Source organism: Rana temporaria, chromosome 3 (genome assembly GCF_905171775.1).
Source record: "Rana temporaria chromosome 3, aRanTem1.1, whole genome shotgun sequence".
Taxonomy (NCBI): Eukaryota; Metazoa; Chordata; class Amphibia; order Anura; family Ranidae; genus Rana; species Rana temporaria.
In genome coordinates, this window is record NC_053491.1 from 13650244 (window position 1) to 13668504 (window position 18261).

Below are 18261 nucleotides of genomic sequence, written 5' to 3' on the forward strand. Positions count from 1 at the left end.
ACCATCCTCTTTCCTACTGACCCCGTCCACTGCTCTACAGACACCATCCTCTTTCCTACTGACACCGTCCTCTGCTCTACAGACACCATCCTCTTTCCTACTGACCCCGTCCACTGCTCTACTGACACCATCCTCTTTCCTACTGACACCGTCCTCTGCTCTACTGACACCATCCTCTTTCCTACTGACACCGTCCTCTGCTCTACAGACACCGTCCTCTTTCCTACTGACACCGTCCTCTGCTCTACAGACACCATCCTCTTTCCTACTGACACCGTCCTCTGCTCTACAGACACCATCCTCTTTCCTACTGACACCGTCCTCTGCTCTACAGACACCATCCTCTTTCCTACTGACACCGTCCTCTGCTCTACAGACACCATCCTCTTTCCTACTGACACCGTCCTCTGCTCTACAGACACCATCCTCTTTCCTACTGACACCGTCCTCTGCTCTACTGACACCATCCTCTTTCCTACTGACACCGTCCTCTGCTCTACAGACACCGTCCTCTGCTCTACTGACACCATCCTCTTTCCTACTGACACCGTCCTCTGCTCTACTGACACCATCCTCTTTCCTACTGACACCGTCCTCTGCTCTACAGACACCGTCCTCTTTCCTACTGACACCGTCCTCTGCTCTACAGACACCATCCTCTTTCCTACTGACACCGTCCACTGCTCTACTTACTGACACTGTCAACTTTTAAGGTAGGCTAAAATTATATTTTTAGGGTGACATTTATTTATTATAAGTTTTTCTTACTATTTAGTTAGGCCTTGCTAGTTACTTTCTTTAGAAAAAAAAGGGTGTTGAACCCCGATGATCTTTGATCTCTTTCATGTTTTTCATTTAGATCTCCACCTCTCAAAGCTTGCCAACCCCTGGGTTAGATGTAGACATGCGCGGTTTGTTTTGTTCCGAATTTATATTTGGACACATTTTTCATTATTCAGAGATTCAGATATATCAATAATAACAAATTTTACCGAATGCTCCAAAAAACGTAACGAAATTCGGACTGAAGTTCAAATCAAATTTTACATTGAATTGGCCGCGGGACTCACGGACACGATCGCCGCTGGAGTCCCGCGATCGGACCCCGGAGCTGAAGAACGGGGAGAGGTGTGTGTAAACACAGCTTCCCCGTTCTTCACTGTGATCGATCGTGTGTTCCCTTATATAGGGAATCACAATCGATGACGTCACACCTACAGTCACACCCCCCTACAGTTACAAACACAGGTGAGGTCATACATAACCCCAGCAGCGCCCCCTTGTGGTTAACTCCCAAACTGCAATTGTCATTTTCACAGTAAACAATGCATTTTAAATGCATTTTTTGCTGTGAAAATGACAATGGTCCCAAAAATGTGTCAAAATTGTCCGAAGTGTCCGCCATAATGTCGCAGTCACGAAAAAAATCACTGATCGCCGCCATTAGTAGTAAAAAAAAAAATTATAAAAATGCAATAAAACGATCCCCTATTTTGTAAACACTATAAACTTTGCGCAAACCAATCGATAAGCGCTTATTGCGATTTTTTTTTTTACCAAAATTAGGTAGAAGAATACGTATCGGCCTAAACTGAGGAAAAAAAATGTTTTTTAGATATTTTTGGGGGATATTTATTATAGCAAAAAGTAAAAAATATTGAATTTTTTTCAAAATTGTCGCTCTATTTTTGTTTATAGCGCAAAAAATAAAAACCGCAGAGGTGATCAAATACCACCAAAAGAAAGCTCTATTTGTGGGGAAAAAAAGGACGCCAATTTTGTTTGGGAGCCACGTCGCACGACCGCGCAATTGTCAGTTAAAGCGACGCAGTGCCGAATCGCAAAAACTGTCCGGGTCCTTTAGCTGCCTAAAGGTCCGGGTCTTAAGTGGTTAAAGAGTCATTGTAATCATTTGATGAAGATTTTTCTTTTGTTTGTTCACTGTGCTGCATTCGAATCGAAAACAATATAACATTTTCGTTTTCGACAGATTGGAAAATCAATCGATTTGAACATTTCGAATCTAAAAAAAATCGGTAAATACGAAGAACATTTGAAAATTTCTAGTACAAATTCCAAATATGAATTCCAGAAACGAATTGAAAAAATGTGACTAAACAAAATAACTAGATTAACGAAACTAAACGCCATGCACCTAGCACGTCTAGTTAGATGCTTTGGGCCAGATCCACAGAGCGAGTACGCCGGCGTAGCTACTGATACGCCGGCGTACTTTCAAATTACCCGCGTCGTATCGTTGTTTTGAATCCTCAAACCAAGATAAGACGGCATCTGGGTTAGATCCGACAGGTGTACGGCTTCGTACGCCTTCGGATCTAAGATGCAATTCTTCGGCGTCCGCTGGGTGGCTTTCACGTCGTTTTCCGCGTCGTTTATGCAAATTAGCTATTTCCGACGATCCACGAACGTACGAGCGGCTGTCGCATTTTTTTACGGCATCTCTAGTCGGCTTTTTCCGGCGTATAGTTAAAGCTGGTATTTCGTTGCGTATAGTTAGATGCCATGTTAAGTATGGCCGTCATTCCCGCTTTTATTTTGAATTTTTTTTTTGTTTGCGTAAGTCGTCCGTGAATCGGGATGGACGTAATTCACGTCTATGTTAAAAAAAAATGACGTCCTTGCGACGTCATTTAGCGCAATGCACGTCGGGAAATTTAGGGACGGCGCATGCGCAGTTCATTCGGCGTGGGGACGCGATTCATTTAAATGAAACACGCCCCCTAATCGCCGATTTGAATTCCGCGCCGTTACGCCACTTGAGATACACTACGCCGCTGTAACTTATGGCGCAAATTCTTTATGGATTCGATTTAGAGCCAGGTAAGGTACGGCGGCGTAGCGTATCTCGCATACGATGCGCCGGGGCAGATCTTTGTGGATCTGCCCCTTTGTCTATCAGCTAGGACAGATGAAGTAGTATAGGCTAGCTGTAATATAGAACATCCATATTTTTGATCTTCGTTTAATTTTTCATTCCACACTTTTAATATTTTTATTGCTGTATTTGTTATTTAGCTACAGCTTCTTACACGTGTTCTTGGCACAAGGATCCCTGTGCCAAAAGTATTAGTGGTGGACTCCTGGCATGGAAAACAAATTATTTGAAGAATTTATTTCAGTAATTAGTTTGATACAGTAGCAATTAAATCTTTCCACATTCCCCCTCGCTGCTTTTACTTTTTGTCTTGGTTTTAATCTTTTTGGGGCTGTTTCTTTGTTATTTTTTATTTTTTTTTGCCAAGGTCGGCTTCTTGTATTTCTTTCGAGAATTAAAATATTTTTTGCAGCTGTCTTACTGGGTCCTAATTGATGATTCTTTCTTCTATAGTTTTTTTTTTGATCTTTATTATATTATATTATTATAGTATTAAAAGCTAATGGCTGTATCTTTCTCCATTGTTCATGATTATTAAAAGCTTTCCATTACCTCGTTTTTTGCGAAAGTATTTTCAAGAAGACTTTTCAGCGCTGCCATTTTCGAGAAGGCAAACAGTGTACTTGTATACTTATTCCTTCCTGGATAACACTCAACATCATGTTTTCAGGTTCATATTCTCAGACACAAATAGCTGCAGTGACAATGGATCTCTTAATGGTTAGTATATAGTCGGGTTGAAAAAAGACACAAGTTCATCTAATTCAAAATAAATAAGCAGAATAAATAGAAAACCTCCATTAGCAGAACCTTTTGATTCAGAGAAAGGCAAAAAGCTCCTCCAATAAATGAAAATCCAATTTGTATCACAGGGAAAAAAAGTCCTGGTCCCCTAGATATTCCATGGATCAACAATCCCTGGCGTCCTTACCTATAAATGTTAATATCCAATTATATTTTGTGCATTATATTTTGTGCATTTTAGCAGTGCATTCAGCTCTTTTTTGAGTTGTCCAGAAGTAGTTTCTTCAAGGGAGTCTATACCACATTTTCACAGCTCTAAGGCCTAGTACACACGAGAGGATTTATCCGCGGATTTGGATCCGATGGAGTGTACTCACCATAGAATCGAAATCCGCTCCGAAATCCACTCGCGATGACGTGTCGCGCCGTCGCCGCGATGATGACGCGGCGACGAGCGCGACGCTGTCATATAAGGAATTCCACGCTTGCGTCGAATCATTACGACGCATGCGGGGGATCCCTTCGGACGGATTGATCCGGTGAGTCTGTACAGACCAGCAGATCAATCCGTTGGGATGGATTCAAGCGGATAGATTTGAAAGCATGTCTTCAAATTTTTATCCGCTTGAAATCCATCCCAGGGGATAAAAATCTGCGGAAACAGATCCGCTGGATTGTACACACCATAGAATCTATCCGCTGAAACCCATTCGCTGGGATTTTTCAGCGGATGGATTCTATCGTGTGTACGGGGCCTCACTGTGAAGAAGACCTTCCATATGTGAAGGTTAAGGCCTAGATTCACATAGGGCGGCTTTACGTTGTGCGGGCGTAGCGTATCTTATTTACGCTACGCCGCCACTACTTAGAGAGGCAAGTGCTGTATTCACAAAGCACTTGCGTCCTAAGTTACGGCGGTGTAGCGTAAATCGGCCAGCGTAAGCTCGCGTGATTCAAAGTAGGCAGGTCGTAGGCGTGTAGTATTTAAATTAAGCGTGACCCCATGTAGATGCATGGCCGAACGAACGGCGCATGCTCAGTATCACGTCGTATTTACGCCCAAAGATACGCCGGCTCAATGCCTGTGACGTGAACGTAACCTACGCACAGCCCCATTCACGTACGACTTACGTAAACGATGTAAAAAGATACGCTTGTTCCGACGTCCATACCTTGCATGGGCTGCGCCACCTAGAGACCTGCTTTATTTTTACGCCGGTGTATGTCTTACGTAAATGGCGTAACTAATTGTGACGGACGTACGTACGTTCGTGGATCGGCGTATCTTTGCATATTCGACGCGGAAAACAACGGAAGCGCCACCTAGCGGCCAGCGTAAATATGCACCCTAAGATACGACGGCGTAGGAGACTTACGCCGCTCGTATCTTAGCCAAATTTAAGCGTATCTGGTTTCCAGAATACGCTTAAATATACGACGGCGCAGATTCGGACTTACGACGGCGTATCTACTGATACGCCGACGTAAGTCTCTGAGAATCTGGCCCTAAATCTCTTTTCCTCTAGACATAAAGAGTCCCCCTTGTACTCTGTAATGACTTGAAAATGAATAACTGTACACCAATTTTACTATATGGATTCCCCCATTGGTGATTATATCCCCCCTTATGTATTTATACATGGAGATCATATCCCTCCTTATGTATTTATATATGGTGATCATCCCTCACCCTTATGTATTTATACATGGTGATCATTTCCCTCCCTTATGTAATTTTATATAGTGATCATATCCACCCCTTATGTATTTATACATGCTAATCTTATCCCCTCTTTATGTATTTATACATGGAGATCATATCCCCCCCCCTTATGTATTTATATATGGTGATCATATCCCCCCTTATGTATTAATACATGGAGATCATATCCCCTCCTATGTATTTATGCAATTGTTACTCATCATCAGACACACAGGCTCCCTAGCACACGGGGCCTGGTTGCAATCGTGACCCCTGTAGTTACACCCCTGAGTGGGGGGATACGGATAAACAAGGAAAACTGAAGATGCAGGGAACAGATGGGAAGGGGGAATCAGGACTAGGATCAGGTACAAGGGGAGGAGAAAAGAAGCAGCAAGGTTCAAGATGCAGAGCAGAAGCTAGGCTCAGGATAGATGGCAAGCAGTTTTTGGCAGTAAAGCAAAACACTGAAGTGAAGTGTAATAGTAGAGGAGGGACTGAATACCCTCCCAGCAACCAGCATCATGTGGAGACTGATCACTGCAATCTGCTGGCTGTTGGGAGGCACCTGCTGGTGGACACTGGAACTACAACCTTCCACTCTGGGAGCAAAGTGCCAACAGCAGACGATCCATGTCCTGGCAAGTATTGGGTATCAGGTTAGCCCCCCAGTGTCCAGCAATTGTTAAAGTGATACTAAACCTAGGACCATGCATTCACTATATCTTTGAATCCCCTCTCTGTGATCAGTACCAATCACTGACTCTGTTCATTCAGAAAAGGAAAGGGCCAGTAAATTACATATTTACCAGCCCCTTCCCCGCTCTCCATCCTGACACATCCCCCACAGCCAGCGGAGGAGAGGGGCCGCTTTAGGGGAGACAAGGGAGGGGCCAGGGGGGGGCACACAGGAGTCAGGAGAGCACACAGGGACAACAGCAGAACCTGGATAGGAGGGGCAGCAGGGAAGCAGCATATAGAGAAACCTATGCCCTTAATTTTCTCCCTGCAGCCGCTAAATGCCTGCAGGAGGGAAAAAAATAGAAGTAGGCTTTCAGCGGTTGCAGGGGGTAAATGGAGAGGGTTGGTTTCTCTATATGCCACCTTCACCACCCCTCCTATCCAGGTGTACAGGGGAGCAGCACAGGCTCTCTAGCACACGGGCTGGGTTGCAATTGTGACCCCTGTAGTTATGCCCCTGATTAAAGGCATGTTGGGAGATGGATCCTTAGGGCCTTTTACATACAAAAATGTATGTTTGTGTCATTTCATCATTGCAGCTGGTGTTTTTTTTTTTTTATTAAGCACTTAACCCCCGGACCATATTGCTGGTCAAAGACCAGAGCACTTTTTGCGATTCGGCACTGCGTCGCTTTAACTGACAATTACGTGGTCGTGCGACGTGGCTCCCAAACAAAATTGGCGTCCTTTTTTCCCCACAAATAGAGCTTTCTTTTGGTGGTATCTGATCACCTCTGCGTTTTTTAGTTTTTGCGCTATAAACAAAAATAGAGCGTCAATTTAAAAAAAAATGAATATTTTTTACTTTTTGCTATAATAAATATCCCCCAAAAACATTTTTTTTCCTCAGTTTAGGCCGATACGTATTCTTCTACATTTTTTTCGTAAAAAAAAAAAAATCGCAATTAGCGTTTATTGATTGGTTTGCGCAAAAGTTATAGCGTTTACAAAATAGGGGGTTATTTTATGGCATTTTTATTATTTTTTTTTTTTTTACTAGTAATGGCGGCGATCAGCGATTTTTTTTTTCAGTACTGCGACATTATGACGGACACTTCGGACACTTTTGACACATTTTTGGGACCATTGGCATTTTTATAGCGATCAGTGCTATAAAAATGCATTGGATTACTATAAAAATGCCACTGGCAGTGAAGGGGTTAACACTAGGGGGCGGGGAAGGGGTTAAGTATGTTCCCTGGGTGTGTTCTAACTGTAGGGGGGGTGGGACTGACAAGGGGAAATTACTGATCTTCTGTTCATACATTGTATGAACAGAAGATCAGCATTTCTCTCCCTGACAGGACCGGGAGCTGTGTGTTTACACACACAGCTCCCGGTCCTCGCTCTGTAACGAGCGATCGCGTGTACCCGGCGGCGATCGCGCCCGCCGGGCACGTGCACAGGAGTCGGGGGCGCGCGCGCCCCTAGTGGCCACTTCGAGAGCCGACATAGAGCTACAGGTTCTGGCGCAGGGGAGCCGACCTGCCGCCGTAGAACTGCGGTGGCTGGTCGGCAAGCAGTTAAATTTTGATTTCAATAATTTTGCTATTTGAGTTTTAGAGACGTAACAAACATTTACAGAAACCATAAGGACAGTAAAGTATCCCATATGTTAGAAAGAAAAATATAGTCAAGCGACGGAGGAATGAGTTTCCACAGAGACTTACAAAATTATAACTGAACACAACTGTCATAATGAATCCTTTCCCAAAAGAGAGATTACCGTCATATCACCATATTAGATAGAACGATGTAATAATTCAAAATCAGGAAAGGATACGATAAAGGAAAACACAGACACAAAAAACAACCAAAGAGGACAGGACATAATATACAGGTTGAAAAAGGAAGTCATGAAGCGCCAGCATAATATGTTTGGTAAGAACAACGTTTATTGGACCCAAAGTTGCCAGATATTTATGAACTTATCTCTCCTGGTAGGGAATATTTTTTCATAAGTATATTGTAATCGGACAAGTTTAATTGTTTGAAAGGTATTGTCAGGAATCGGCAGCAGGGATAGCCAAATCTCTGTAGCTATACTAGGAAACCAAGACCAGACTATTTATAGAAAAGTAAATGTATTTATTTATTTATTTTATTTATTATAATAGTAAAACTAAAGACGAGCAAACAGGAAATAAAGTACATGGGAACCAAAACCATATAAATAAAGGGCCAGATTCAGGTACATTTGCGGCGGCGTATCGTATCCCGTTTACGTTACGCCGCCGCAAGTTTCCAGCGTAAGTGCTTGATTCACAAAGCACTTGCGTGTAAACTTTCGGCGGCGTATCGTAAAGCCGTCCGGCGCAAGCCCGCCTAATTCAAATGGGGCATGTACCATTTAAATTAGGCGCGTTCCCGCGCCGAACGTTCTGCGCATGCTCTGTTTGGAAATTTCCCGCCGTGCTTTGCGCAAAATTACGGCGCCCCAACGTGTTTTTTGAACGGCGACGTGCGTAACGTACTTTCATATTTCCCGACGTCTTACGCAAAAAAAAAAAAGTTAAATTTGACGCGGGAACGACGACCATACTTTAACATGGATGGTGTAATTTTACACCATCTAAATAGCACACTTAACTTTACGACGGGAAAAAGCGACGTAAAAGAATGCGATGAACGCGCGTACTTTCGTGGATCGCCATAAACAGCTAATTTGCATACCCGACGCTGGAAAACGACGCAAACTCCACCCAGCGGCGGCCGAAGTATTGCATCCTAAGATCCGAAGGCGTACGAAGCCGTACGCCTGTCGGATCTTAGCCAAATGTCGTCGTATCTTGTTTGTGAATTACAAATTAAGATACGACGCGGCAAATTTGAAAGTACGCCGGAGTATCAGCAGATACTCCGGCGTACTTATTCTGTGAATCTGGCCCAAAATGCCTAACTAGCAACCTAAGTAGCAGTAAGCCTAACTAACTAACTACAGTATATACAATATGTACACAAATGGGGAACATAGATAGATAAACAGGGAAAACTGAAGATGCAGGGAACAGATGGGAAGGGGGAACCAGGACTGGCATCAGGTACGAGGGGAACAGAAAAGAGGCAGCAGGATTTAGGATGCGGGCGAGGATCTAGGCTCAGGATAAGTGGCAAGTAGTATCTGGCAGCAAAGCAAAACTGTAATAGTAGAGGAGGGACTGAATACTCTCCCAGCAGCCAGAATCATGTGGAGACTGATTACTGGAACCTACTGGCTGCTAGGAGACACCTGCTGGTGGACACTGAAACTACATTCTCCCACTCTGGGAAGCACAGTGCCACCAGCAGGCAATCCATGCCCTGACAGGTATTAGGTAGTAGTTGTTAAACTCTCTGTGAAAACTTATGAATAACTGTTATCCTTAAAGAATAGAAAAAAGTCTTGCTACCCAAAATTAGAATAACTTAACCAGGAAAGAGGGACATCAATCTTCCTGTTACCTCGGATAATACAAGATCTGATTTTAAATTAATTTCGCTTGTCATTATGTGTCATAGGGAGGGAGGTGGAGACAACGTGATGGTCATATGATCTCCAGACTTCACAGGAGGAAAACTCTTGATCTCCTCTGCTGACACTTCCAACAATGTCTCCTCTCTACTGTGAGGCCCCGTACACACGGCCGAGAAACTCGACGGGCAAAACACATTGTTTTGCTTGTCGAGTTCCTTGTTCGGCTGTCAGAAAACTCGTCGAGCCAAATGTTCCCATTGCCCAACGAGGAAATAGAGAACATGCTCTCTTTTTGGCTCGACGAGTTTCCCGAGGGGTTTCTCAGCGAAAAGTGTACACACGACCAGTTTTCTCGGCAGAATACGTCTCCCATCGAGTTTCTTGCTGAATTCTGCCGAGAAAACCGGTCGTGTGTACAGGGCCTGAGAGGTGATTCGGGAGGAAGTAGAGAGGAGACATTGTCGGAAGTGGCAGCAGAGGAGGTCTAGAGTTTTTCTCCTGTGAAGTCTGGAGATTATATGACCATCACGTTGTCTCCACCTCCCTACCTGATAGAATAGAGAAATAAAAAGAAGATTCTAGAAGTCACCAGAGATCATCGAGGAGAGTTTTCTGGACCCTTACCAAGTGTGACAAGTGTTTGGTGGAAGTTCAGCTGGAGCGGTGGAGGATCAGTTTTTGAATAAAGGCGCATTATATCCATAGTTGTGATGAGTGCAACCCCAAAAGGGGAGATTTCCTCACGTGGTGAAGCGTTGGGTGGATGGTGTTCTGTCTAAGATCAATCACTACACAAGTTACAACTGATCTCCTACGTATCATTATCTTCCCTATATGAACTGTATATGGCAGCTTGTCAGGTTGCATTATCTGACAAGAGCGCTGCTACAATATTTCAGAGGACTCTTTTTATTGGGAGTGTTTTTAATATTGTCTTTCACATTATCAAACATTATTGTTAGTATTTTACAGGATTTATATAGTGCCAAAAAATGGAGACAGTACAGCCGTGACCCAAACTTTCGAGAATGACACAAATATTAATTTTCACAAAGTCTGCTGCCTCAGTTTGTATGATGGTAATTTGCATATACTCCAGAATGTTTTGAAGAGTATCAGATGAATTGCAATTAATTGCAAAGTCCCTCTTTGCCATAAAAATGAACTTAATCCTATGAAAAACATTTCCATTTGTGAAGAAGGCTTCAGGGCGCCCATGAAAGTCCAGCAAGCTTTTGGTACCTGACACCAGATGTTCTCTATGCTATCTATCCCTCCAGCTTGGATAGGTGTTGGCGCTGTCAGGGAGCCAAGGGGACCCTATATCACATCTACTGGACCTGCCCCAAGATAGTGCTTTTTTGGAGAGAAACACAGCTTTTATTGTCCCGCCCAGGGGTTGACAAATTTGCTTGGAATCTAGGAGCCAGCTAAAAAAGTTAGGAGCCAGAAAACGCACCCTGTCCCGACGAACTTGCGCGCAGAAGCGAACACATACGTGAGCAGCGACCGCATATGTAAACGGTGTTCAAACCACACATGTGAGGTATCGCCGCGATTGGTAGAGCGAGAGCAATAATTCTAGCTCTAGACCTCCTCTGTAACTCAAAACATGCAACCTGTAGAGTTTTTTAAACGTCGCCTATGGAGATTTTAAAGGGTAAAAGTTTGACGCCATTCCACGAGCGGACGTAATTTTGAAGCGTGACATGTTGGGTATCAATTTACTCGGCGTAACATTATCTTTCATATTTTGTAAAAAAATGGGGATAACTTTACTGTTGTCTTATTTTTTTATTAAAAAAAGTGTAATTTTTTCCCCAAAAAAGTGCGCTTGCAAGACCGCTGCGCAAATACGGCGTGACAGAAAGTATTGCAACGATCGCCATTTTATTCTCTAGGGTGATAGGATAAAAAATATATATATAATGTTTGGGGGCTCTAATTAGAGGGAAGAAGATGGCAGTGAAAATAGTGAAAAATTACATTAGAATTGCTGTTTAACTTGTAATGCTTAACTTGTAATACCAACGGCCACCACCAGATGGCGCCAGCTTACACATCTGGTGGTAATAACTTGTAATACCAACGGCTCACCACCAGATGGCGCCAGCTCACAAAAAAAAATTATTTTCCCCCCTTCCAAGCCAAGTCGCCAGGACCCTATTTCTAGTCGCCATGGCGACCTGGCGCCCGGGATTTGTCGAGCCCTGGTCCCGCCTTTTGGGAGTACTGGTTCCCAGGACCCCTAAATCATTCTTCTTAGGAGTCTTACCCCTGCAGATTCCCAAATGTTCCATAAAATTGCTTAGACATGTCCTGACGGCTGCGAGATGCCTGGTTGCTGTCCATTGGAAACGACAATCCCCACCCTCCCAGGCAGATCTGTATACTAAAATAAAAGATATAGTGCCGATGGAAAAAATGACAGCCAGATTGCAGGATAGTCTGGAAATGCATGACAAGTTCTGGGAGGAGTGGCACCGGCGAGAGGATCCGCCCTGAGCTGATGGTCGAGCTTCCCTATATTCCCCCCTCCTAACTTAACCCCCCATCTTAATCTTTTCTGGAGTTGATGGAGAAAGTAAAATATCAGTTGTTTTGTGGAGGGAGGATAGGCTTCAAAGAAGAGGTGAGTTCACAGGAATAACCTAAAGGCGAACAGAGTAGAAGTTAGCCAGACTAGAACCTTCAGGGCCCTGGTGTAAGAAACCATGAAGGCCCCACCTGACCGACAGGGCCCTTCCCTCTGGTTTTTGGGCCCTTCCGTCCAAGCCCATGGACCTTCATTTCAATGGGTGCCTTCTTAATTAATGCGACTCAAGTCACAACGACAAAAAAATGAAATCCCAGTGGATAGGAGAGGTTCTGGAGAAGTCCTAGGCCCCGTACACACGAGAGGATCTATCCGCTGGAATTTATCCGCGGATCACTTTCAGCGGATAGACCTGCTGGTGTGTACAACCCAGCGGATATTTATCCGCGGATATTTTTCTGGCCGATGGTTTTCCAGCGGATCAAAATTTCTTAGCATGCTAAGAAATCGATCTGCTGGATTCCAGCGGATTGATCCGATGGTCTGTACAGACTCACCGGATCAATCCGTCCAATTCCCTCCCTCGCATGCGTCGTAATGATTCGACGCATGCGTGGAAGTGCTTATATTACAGCGTCGCGCATGTCGCCGCGTCATCATCGCGGCGACGGCGCAACACGTCACCTCGGAGGGAATTCCGCGCGGATTTTGATCTGATGGTTAGTACGGATTTTGATCTGAGGATTTATCCGCGGAAACGGTCCTCTGGACTGTTTCCGCGGATAAATCCTCTCGTGTGTACTAGGCCCTAGAGGGGAGCATGGGAGGAAATGATGAGAGAGCTAGAGAGCAGGAGGTCGTGGGAGGAGCAAAGAGGATCGGTTTGGTTGATATTTCACAGACAAGGTTGGTGATGTAGTTCAGGGCAGAGTTGTGAATGTCTTTGTATGTTGTTGTTGGTATCTTAAATTTTATTCACTGGGAAATTGGAAGTCAGTGGAGGGATTGGCAGAGAGGGATGGTGGACACTGAGCAGTTAGATGGATGACTCTTGTAGCAATGTTCATAATAGATTGAAGGGGGGACAGTCTACGTAGAGGTAGGCCTATGAGGAAGGAGTTGCAATAGTTAAGCCAAGAGATAGCAATGGAGTCAGTTAATAGATTTGTTAATTTCATTGGTTAAGAAAGGGCGAATATTAGAAATGGCATGAAGTGAAGGCAGCAATATTTGGAGAGTGATTGGATTTGGGGATGAAAGGACAAGTCAGAGTCCAGGATTACACCTAGCACCCTGGCCAGAGGCAAGGGACAAATAGTTTTATTATTGATCCTGATGGAAAAGTCAGGAGTGAGTGCATGGGTTTGGGGAAATAGAAAGATTTGGGTTGAGGAAGTGGTGTCTATTAGAGGTCGACCGATATGGGTTTTTCTCTGGCCGATACCGATGCCGATATTTCAAAATCGGGGCGGCCGATGGCCGATATTTTAGGCCGATTTTTGCGGCCGATATTTTAGGCCGATTTTTTTTTTCTTTCCCATTATTTTAGAAAACCTAGGTTGGGGAGGAGGTTATTGTTTAGGGTGGAAAGGTGGAGTGCAGCCTATCAGTGTCCATCAGTGCCCACCAATGCAGCTCACCAGTGTAGCCTATCAGTGTCCATCAGTGCCACCTCATTAGTGTCCACCAGTTCAGCCTGTCAGTGCAACCTCATCAGTGCCTACCAGTTCAGCCCATTAGTGTCCATCAGTACCACCTCATTAGTGCCCACCAGTGCAGCCCATCAGTGCCACCTCATAATTATTAAAAAAGAAAAAAAAATACAATCTTAGTCATTTTAAGGAGGGGGGTACAGAGAGGTGGTTGTGGAGGAGGGAGGTACAGAGAGGTGGTTGTGGAGGAGGGAGGTACAGAGAGGTGGTTGTGGCGGAGGGAGGTACAGAGGTGGCTGTAAAGCTACCTCTCTGTACCCCCTCCTCTACAGCCACCTCTCTGTACCCGCCTCCTCCACAGCCACCTCTCTCTGTACCCGCCTCCTCCACAGCCATGTGTTGTGGAGAGGGATGGGTGGGGATGCATTGTGCCCCTTAACTTAAAATAAGGGTCACGCTGATGGGCACATTTTATGTTAAGGGGCACTCTGATGGGCACAACAAAACGTGCTCCTTAACATAAAATTTGCCCATCAGAGTGCCCCTTAACATGCAATATGCCCATCAGCGAACACATTAAAAATATACCCATCAGAGTGCCCCTTGACATAAAATTTGCCCATCACAGTGTCCCTTAATAACATAAAATGTGCCCATGAGCACATTTATTGTTATTAAGGGACACTCTGATGGGCAAATTTTATGTTAAGGGGCACTCTGATGGGTATATTTTTAATGTGTATGCTGATGGGCATATTTTATGTTAAGGGGCAATCTGATGGGCACAACAAAATGTGTCCATCAGTGTGCCTCTTAAAACAATATGCTCATCAGTGCGCACATTAAAAATATACCCATCAGAGTGCCCCTTAACATAAAAAAGTGCCCATCAGCGTGACCTTGCCCAGCAGTGTTAGTGTTGACAAAAAATAAATGCCCATAGTGATCTACATCAATGAACGAATATGCCACATACCTAGCTCGAATGCAGGGGATGCTGCAAAATAAGAAGCCGGGAAGGAGTAGCAGGGGGCGGGGTGCGCACTGGGCGTCACGCCTCTACTCGCAACGGAGAGCCAGTAGAAGACCCGGGAACCAGGAGCAGCAGGGGGTGGGGCACGCAAGGGTGACGTGAGAGACAGGCGTGGCCCCCTACTCGCAATGTGAGCACGGAGTGGACCGCGAGCTGCGGGGGAAGGACCGTGACGTCACGCCCCTACTCGCCGCCGTACGTAGACTTCCAGGACCTGCGGTGAGTAGCAGAGGCCAATGCGGATGGAGGATTCATGGCGGGGGCGGGGGCACTGGTGACTGGTCAGTACATGACTGGAAGGCAAGGGACCTCAAGGCCTGGATATTGTAGCGGCGAATCGGCCGATTTTTTCACGATAATCGGCCGATGCCGATTTCACAAAAACGGCCAAATATCGGCCGATATATCGGCCGACCGATATATCGGTCGACCTCTAGTGTCTATACTCTTTACTGATATGTCAGTAAGTAAGTTAGTAAAGCGAGGCTAAAGGAATGAGGTACGGAGTAGAAAAAATATATATGGGTTTCATCAGCATAGTAATGGCATTGGAAGCCGTGAGAAGTTATCAAGTGACCAATGGAGGAGGTGTAGATTGACAATAGGAGGGGTCTGAGCAGTGGTGGAACTACCAAGGTCGCAAAGGTTGCACTTACGACTAGGCCCAGGCATTCCACCACCATGGGGGGCCCCGCTGCAAATCGTATGGCTCAGTTCACACTGCTACTACCCCAAAGTCTAGCTACTTGCTTGCGATTTCCTTGTGACTTCCTTGCATCATTGAAGTAAAATCCTGCAATACTATTGTAGCGCTCACCCCCGAAGGAGCCGCTGAATTATCGGGTCTTCTGTCTCACCTCTGTGACACACCACAACCAATGAATTCACAGCACACCAGCACACCTTGTGAAGTTTTATAACAGATTTAATGACTGTGGGATAGAGCAAAAGCCCTTAATGTCTCCCCACTCTAATATAATACAACTAATAACAGAATGAGATAATACTTTTAGATTGAATGCGATGAACAGTAATATATCTATATGCTTAGCAGTATCGACCCCACCCTAAACTACTGGCCAGTAGTACTGTCCTAGGCTAGCCAACGTTGGGGCCCTGGATGTATGACAAATGTAGGAAATACACTTGTTGCAATGGCCAAAGGCCGCTCACCACTTCCAGTGTCTCTTTGGGAAAGGAGGATGATTGTCTGCGGAAGCGAGTGTCCCTCTCTCCTCAGACCGACGTCTGTGAAATGGATGCAGTCTTTTAAAGCCTCCGGCAGGACATCTCAGATCGTCTAGGGGCTGTCTGGGGAATCTGGCAATAACCTCCGTCAGCTCCCCTCACTCAGTTGGGCAGGCTGGGTTACGCCGGTGGCTGGATCGGCCCTGCGACCAGGCCTCAGTTCGATCGCTCAAAACACAGTCTCTCCCTGTTTCAGTAGACGAACATCAGTCTCTCCAAGCACTACTGCATAGAGCCTGTGTCTCAGTGGCAAACACACAGCTCTGACACAAGCCGTCTTAAATCACCCTGCAATGCAGATCTGTATTCCCTGGATCACTGTTCCAGACTCCCTCTCCTCACTACTTCCTCCTGACTCCCCTCTCTCCCGGAACTTCCTGACACAGCCTCCTGGGAAATGCAGTTCTCCAAATCTGTGCTCTCTGGCTCCACCTGCTGCAATATATATATATCTACATCCTCTTAAATGGCTGAAAATCACAACAGGGCTACATTCTCCCCCTACTTAAAGTCTTTGGGGTCCCCCCCAAAGGGTAAACTGTATTTGTAAGTTCTACAGACAATATATACAGTATGAAAGGCACATATAAAGTTTATACTAGACCATCTGAATACCTTTACTGTGCATAGATAGATGCAGTCTATGACAACGTCTAGCAAGTGGAGGGGGCAGAGGAACACTCCACCAAGGTGTGCTGATGGTCGGGATTGGACACAAGTCCTTTGATACCTCTGTGGTTAGGGTGGACACTTTGGGTGATCTGCGTACAGTAGTGATAGCTTCCTCTGTGCTGTTCCCTGGTGAGTCATAAGTGAGTCTCTGAGGAGGTCGCACCAGTCATTTGGACCTTGATTCTAAAAACCCGGATGGGCCTTCATCTGCTGAGTCCTCTTCTACTTGCTGTGTTAACTGAGGGAATTCAGTTTCCTTTTCAACTGGCTGAACAGGGGCATCTTCTAGCACTGAGGTTTCCGGCAAGAGACTTCCCACTTGAGAGGGTACAGAATTATCCTCGTTTGCTTGAGGCACAAATTCAGGGGCATCTGGTCTCAAATTGCTCAAATCCGGCTCAGGAGTCATAATAGTTGGATGAACATCCATAGGTTCAGATGGCCACATCCAACTCGGACACACATCTTCCTCATCGCTGTCTTCCTCACTTTCTCTTGTAGAAGGTGGCTGTTGGGACCGAGTAACAGGTGCTTGACGGGAAGTGGATGGAATGGGTGAAGGAGACTCATCTCTATCTGGTACCCGCACAGCTTCACTCAGAGGTAGGAGATGATTCCGATGCCAATTCTTCAGTGGCCCGGTCTTTCCCTCTGGTCGAATCTGGTACACTGGCAGGCCAGGCAATTGTTTACAGATGATGTAGATCTGAGAACTCCATCTATCAGCTAGTTTGTGCCTGGCCGAAGCACCCAAATTTCTTAATAGAACTCGATCACCTGGCTGTAAATCCTGTACCCGAACCCTCAAGTCATAGTTCCGTTTGTTTCTTTGTTCTCTACTCCCGGATGTCAAACGGGCCTTCTCAAATGCAGAAGCCAGGTTTCTCCTCAGTCTATCCACATAACCCTGGTGAGAGGCAATAGACGTCTGGTCAAGGGAGAGGCCAAAAGCTAAATCTACTGGTAATCGGGCTTCTCTTCCAAACATGAGGCGGTACGGTGAGTATCCTGTAACATTACTTTCTGTGCTATTGTAAGCATGCACAATGGTAGAGATATGCCGACTCCCGTGCTGTTTTTCCCTGATCGACAGTGTTCCCAACATATTGAGTAGAGTCCGATTGAATCTCTCCGGTTGTGCATCACCCTGGGGGTGATAGGGGGAGGTTCTTGACTTCTGAATCCCCAATAGATCCAAGAGCTGCCTGATGAGTCGACTTTCAAAGTCTCTGCCTTGATCAGAATGGATCCTCTGAGGTAGACCATAATGAACAAAGAACTTTTCTACTAGGACTTTGGCTACAGTAGGAGCACGTTGATCTTTGGTTGGAAAATCTTGAGCATAACGGGTAAAGTGGTCTGTCACCACTAGGATATTTCCCTGTCCACTAGTGTCAGGCTCTAAGCACAGGAAGTCAACACACACCAGGTCCATAGGCCCTTGACTCTGCAGATGGCTCATTGGAGCAGTCCTAGAAGGTAAAGTTTTCCTCTGGATACATCTTAGACAGGAATGGCAGTAGCTTTCAACTTCGGATCTCATGCAGGGCCAATAGAATCTGTCTCGGACCAGTTTAAAAGTT